Raw genomic sequence first — 6,622 nt, forward strand, 5'->3', positions numbered from 1 at the left:
AATGGTGAATAACAATAGTATTTAAAACAGTAATCTTAAGATTGCTGAAAGTTTACAAAGGAAGTTTATTCATTTAGAAGTAATGGGAGAACACACACCTAAACTATTCTTTTAGAAGTAATGTGAGAACACTCAACTGACTTGAAGTACCTTTGTACCAAATCTAAAAGTAAAAACTCTCAAGAAACAGGAAAAAAATTAACATTCTTCATTAAAGTGTGACGGTAACCTGAATCCACAAATAGGTAATCATTATTAAGGACATATTTTCAAATTAAATTTAAATCCACAGGCTTCAGTAAACATGCAACTATATATATAAATAATGCACACTTGGGCCACAAGAACGCTTTTCATAAGAAATTATATCTGTACTTAAAAAAAATCATAAAAAAAATCATTTAACCTCTAACCTTTCTCTCAAAATCAAAATTTCATGTATATCTTCAAGGTTAGATAAAAATAGTTACCAAGTAAAATTTGTTCATGAAGTTAAAAATTACAATCCTTGTCTGAAAAAAACTTTCAATACTTTAATGATGTTTGTCCTAGTCATGCCAGTACTGACAGTAATGTACAGGAAGAACGATATGGCAGACAGTCATGTATAGAAAAAGAAACTTTAAGCGAAAAATCTGAGTCAATTTAAAACACCAAAATTAAGCTTAATCTCTCACCTTGAATTAACTGGCTTTTGATTATGTATTCGACACCATTTTCACAGCTTAAACATCAACTTCCTATTGTAGTTTCAAGTGTAGACAGACAATGCCTGCAAAAATGTCAATGTTAGTTCGTAACCAGACTTAATTCATCAAATTATCAAATCCGTAATAAGGAACAATGCTTAATTGTTACGAAGCTTAATTCCATCAAGAAATTGCTCTTTTCGTTAATAGCCCATATGATTCAGCTGATAGAGTTTTTCGTATGGGTGTTCACTTTATTATATAGTACTAAATTAAAATCTCTAACACGACTATACATTTGACATTACTTTATAATTCTATCAAGGTTTACACACCCCCTAAAATCTCCCCACAACTATTTACTTAATAAAAAAAAAAAAAAGCCAGCAAAAGCTACAAAAATTGTAAAGGAAGATTTCTCCAAAAACGAAAACTAACGAGAAATCAATATTACGATTATATTGTGTTTAATCTACTGTACACTTGTTTTTTTCTGTTGATGGCTCTTGCTCTGATGTAGAAAGAGGTGTTGCCGCAGTTGTATCAGACCTATCCATAATCATGCTATGGATAAGAAATATCTCTCGTGGAACAAGAGACCTTCAAGGTCATTAGAACGTTAGAAATTTCCTGCACCGAAAGATTTGGCCATGGAAAAAATGTCCCTGTAATACATTGCATAAATAGAATGTTTCAAACAACCAACACTGCAAAGAACACAAGCAGCAGTACGAAGCCAACTAAATCAGAACTGACCTATCTTAACCATTTTAGTGAAGTTAAATCAGCTGTACAGAATTTGGATTCCATTCAGAGCCGTTGTAAATTTAGAATAATTTGCTGTTAGCTTTCACCAATAGCCTCGCGTACAACACTGAGAAAGGTAACTTAAGTTCACCAAAAAATTAATTTTTCACCGGGAAATCTGTTCAAACGATCATCCAGCTTGTAATTCTAGTTTCCTGGTTAAAATGATATACGTCCTTGTATAGTACCCGCTTATCCTGCCTCTGGATGTAAATTAAATCCGTGGAAAAATTATAATTAATTCTCATTACTGTTCCACGATTAATAAATACTAGCAGCGAAAAAAGACTGCAGAGAAAAAATCAAACCTGAATTGAGTTCTGTATTAACGAACACAAAAGATCGAACGACTAGCTAGCTAGGGTAGTGTACCCGACAAGAATAGGCAGCCAGTATAATAAAGAGTAAATGATTAACGTGAACATTTTTTTGATAAGCAAGCATGCTTAGAATTCATAACAAATAGGATATTAAAGCAATTCTCCCACTAGTTTCAAAGAGGCTAAATATGCAGTAACAAAAAAAAAAAAAAAAAAAAAAAAAAAAAAGACTCGGCGCAAAGTAGCATTATAAGAATCTAAATGTTTTTCCTGTGGGGCCACAAATTTTGTTATATGCACTAAAATTAAAGAGCATGAAACTTTTCTGCCCGAACTTAATTTTTGGAATCCTTCAGAACAACACCTAACTTACCCCTTGCTATAGAAAGATAGACTTAAGTGCACCAGCAACTTTAATATTATGTAGTATTTAAATAAACAAATCCTTCCTGTAAATCAGCCCATAGAAGCACTGTGGTCCGTGATAAGCCGATTTTTGAAATATTTAAAATTAAGCGACTGTGCAAAAGTATTACGTACTTATACGCAGTGCAGCATACGCTTCGGTAGTTTATGAAATTAAGATGTTTTAAAAGTGATTTACATTTCTATCTAAGCAAATTAAAATTACAATCTTCATCAAAGCCTATGATTGACATTATCTACAATATATACACAAGAATAACGTGACTTTAGGATAGATACATAAGACTGCAGTACATTTTCCTATGAAACAGTTCTACCACCTTAAAATATTTAGAGAACTGAAGGGAGATATCTAATTAAAACAGAACATGAGATATTCATACCTTACAAAAGTTTGCACACCGGTTGTACACGTGATCACAGTGACTGTCGTTATAATGGTTTAGTGAATTAGTTGAAGCTCAATTAATAATCTAGCCAAAATAGTGATGAATACATCAAAGCATAATATGATTAGACCCATTCTTGGCTGCAATGGCTGCTTATTGGAAATCGAGTATGAAAACTAATTATTAAAAAAACTTCAAGAAATATACCACACACAGCATACGGGAAGGCGTACATGGAGGAACATGGAAGACTATAGAGCAATGGAACCAATACACAATAAAGAAATTTAAAGTAACACGACATACACGTTGCTTAAAGAATATAGGTAAGAAAAAACGGCCCAAGGAAAACAACAACTGTCGACTGAGAGAAGGGCCTCCAAAAAAAAAATAGAACCTGAAAAGTGAAAAAAAAAAAAAAAAAAAAGTCTTACCTTCAATTACGACGGGTATGGTCATAGGGTTTCCCTCCTTTCCATCCTACAATTTACGATTCCATTTTCATTCATGCATTTCGAGATCTGTTGGCACACCTCTTGTGCTTTCGAGGATTATTGTATCTCCGTCACGTTCAGGGGTAAACGAGTCCCCCCACCGAAGGCAGATGAATTTCTCCAATATTCTGCCCGAGAAGCTCATCGTGAAACTCTTGTATACCTTAGTTGTATCTCATCTTCAAAAATCCACTTTGGCCAGTCTGAAAGAAAAGCAGGTTCAGGGGATGGTGAAGTTTTCATTAATACCAGGTTCATTTCTTAAATAAAAGGGAATCACAAGTCAAAGTCTGGAAATTAATAGGAAACTTCTGCATATGTATTATAATATTTTCCAACTTCTGCAGTGAAATGTTGTTTGCGTTCAGTATTGCTATATTTTGCAGTTTTGTGTCACTTAACCTACCAAGATGTGTAGTCTACCAAAAAAACTCCTTGGTGCACCACCAGACCACGGCAAACTAGTTGGGAACCACTGCATTAGGACAACTTGCAAACTAGAGCAGATACTATAGAAAGCGAACAACCGATCTTTGTGATTTGCAGAAGAAAGTAATCAGTCATGGTATAATTCAGAATTATCCATTAGGTGACTTAGCCTTTTGGGACTGCAATAGCAAGGATATCGAGCTTGGATTAACTTTGGCTATTTGCACGTCCACTAACTGCTGTACTCGTGATATAACTAGCTATTTTTAAGCTTAATTTCATTCTAGATATGTATCCCTCTATTATTTAGATGATTAATCCTATTCATATGGAACAACCGATATGGGCCATTAACTAGAAATTCTAATCGTTCTTGGTGATAGCATTTAAAATTTCTCATAGCCAAGTAACATCTCCAAGATTCAGTAGCTTAGAAATGGCTACGACTTCGCGAGGTAGGCTATTTCAGATTTCTTCGGAGCACAGTTTTATTTTAAAACATAAAAAAAATTATAGCCGTCTAACTTGCTAGAGATAATAAAGGTAATCAACAGAAAATTAGCAGTTTATCTTCAAACACAAACCGAGTTTGTTTACACGTAAATCATTCACAAAAGAGATGGTAGAAATCTTCCTACTCTTTGTGATCGACCCCTGGGTCCTAAGATTCAGAATTGTTAAGTTTCCACAGATCTACATGTAGCGTCTACCATTAAATTAAGGTTTTTTTTCATATTAGAAATCTTAATTTACAACATCTTATAAGAACAAAAGAAATGTGTCTTAACACACAAACTGAATTTTTTTCAGTCTTTACACTAGGTAAATATACCAGGCAGACGATCGGTGTACTTTCATGGGCATCTATCACGACAACCTAAATTTGTACAAAATTTCCATGAACCCCCCGGCCCCACAAAACCCCCCCGCCCGATTTTCAGTATCGGGAGGAATTGTGATTTAACATACATTTAACAAGTACTACAGACCGTGCACATATATGGGAGTTGGTCTACCTTTGCATTAAATGTGATTTAAATTCGTTCAACTACATAGTAGTTGCAAAGGGAAGGTAAGCACAAGAGACGCAGTGACCTACAAACAATACGAAAAGCCGGGGATTCACACCAGTATTATGAAAACTACATTTAATTTTACCAAAGAAATATCTTCTTAAAATTTAAGATAGGATGTCACGAAAATTAATTTTATCGGCTATGACATTCTTTTGAGGCTATGCCATATCCTTTCAAAAGAATATCAAAGGGCTATTTACGCTAATTTTGGCAGTTGCATATTTACATGAACACGCAATTTGGCACAAATCCTTTCACTATCAATTTTAAACTAACTTTTTACCACAAGGGCAATGGCTCGGTAAAACTTTTAATTCTTAATCGTTAGAATTATTCGAAATAATGGTGATTTGTTTGATTCAGTTGAAAGAAGTGCTCAGATTAAAGTCATTTGTCATAGATTCTAGTCTCTAAATCATTCTAACTAGTAACAGCTAAGAACAGGCTTTCTCGAAAAGTAGCCTCATTCGCACATCAACGTTCAAATTCTTAAGGAAAAACGTCTTGGATATCGTTCCACTATTTAAAAAAAATAGATAAAAAGCCGAGACCCTACCTTCAGCAGGTCCTCATTGAACTCTTTTAAGTAAAATCCATTTTTAATAGTCTATGACGGTTCAAAACGCGCTGATACAAGTTAATTGAATATTAGTTACAGTTTGAAACTTGCACAAGGAAGATATCCAAGATATTTACAACTGGCTTCCTTGAAATACGTTACAAACGTGCAGTTGAAAAACCAGGAAAACTTTCCTTTCACTTGCCAGCTTTAGAGAGAAAAAGTACAGCATTTAACAAAGCCCTTCGCTAATTAAAACTTAAAACACCTGTCCTATTCTGGTACAATGCCTGCAAAATCAATTACGAGTCAATTTTCTTATCACACTGAAACCAACAAACTTCGTGGACACAATTTTCTAGTGCCAAATTAAAATGCGATATTAATTATGTATGCAACTCTGAAGGTTCAATTAAAATAAAGTTATATTGCATCACCAACTTATGTTCAATATACCATGTCAGCGAATGAAGATGCAAGCTGATAGGAAGCTCTTATCGGGTGGTGCTCATACTAATTGTGGCACCTAGGAAATAGTGACACTGTACAAATGATTAAACAGCAGATGAAGCAGGATAGTAAACTTAAAATAAAGGTGCCGATATAATGGAAAACCAATCTGAAGCGCTCATATTCACGACATAAAATGCACGACAACTTTTAAAAAGACACCGAGGAATAACGATTGCTCTCTACAAGAGACGAAATAAGTGCAGGGTTGGAAGGTCAGCAAATTTATTTTGCATTTTAAGCTCAATGTTTCATACCGCAGAAGAACGACCTTTACGAAAACCATTCAGCAATTATCCTTATTATTCTCATTGCAGCCCATTTCTTGATTACATAAGACAACAACCCCTTAATGTTTAATGAGTTTTTTATTGCTTGTGAAGATTGCTATTTTGCTTTCTTAATTCACAACACCACCATTAATTTAAAATCTACTACAATAAGAGTAAAAACTAACATGAAGCCGTTAAAAACTGTTTTGGATAATGCAATAAATTTGTGAAAAATAGGCAGAAAAATACAAACGCATGCTATAGGGCAAACTATAGTCAAATTACAAATATGTGGGCTTCGCGTCACTGTTCAACTATAACGTCCTTAACGCTTTCTAAATTACCATAACGAAGTCGCTCTGCGTCAGAAGTATATTAGCAATGTTGCCAACAATTTAATTGTGAGATTACTACAAGTTTCTCCTATTATGCAGACTTACCTTAATCTTGTAAAATATGTAAAATTAGAATGAAATTGCAAATGAAAACCTATCCAAATAACGACTGCGACGACGTATCCTTAAACTCTAGTTACACATGACCTTTATAATACTACAGACATTTTCTCTGTTTGATGCGAGAATGAGGCGATAGCCTATGTAAATAATATCCTAGAAAGCCTATGTCAGTGATACTTTTCTGGCAAAAGCG

General features: G+C 34.2%; 1 long non-coding RNA gene across 1 annotated transcript in view; it reads right to left on the reverse strand.

Annotated features, from left to right (window-relative positions):
* Positions 1-686: 686 nt before the first annotated feature.
* LOC135223314 (uncharacterized) overlaps positions 687-6,622 on the reverse strand; it is a 6,533-nt gene continuing 597 nt past the window's right edge. Inside the window, exons 2-3 of the long non-coding RNA XR_010316475.1 lie at positions 3,066-3,328; positions 687-772 (exon numbers count right to left, since the gene is read on the reverse strand). This is a non-coding gene — a long non-coding RNA (uncharacterized LOC135223314). The remainder of the gene's footprint in view (positions 773-3,065; positions 3,329-6,622) is intronic.

The sequence above is a fragment of the Macrobrachium nipponense genome, chromosome 8 (assembly GCF_015104395.2).
Source record: "Macrobrachium nipponense isolate FS-2020 chromosome 8, ASM1510439v2, whole genome shotgun sequence".
Taxonomy (NCBI): Eukaryota; Metazoa; Arthropoda; class Malacostraca; order Decapoda; family Palaemonidae; genus Macrobrachium; species Macrobrachium nipponense.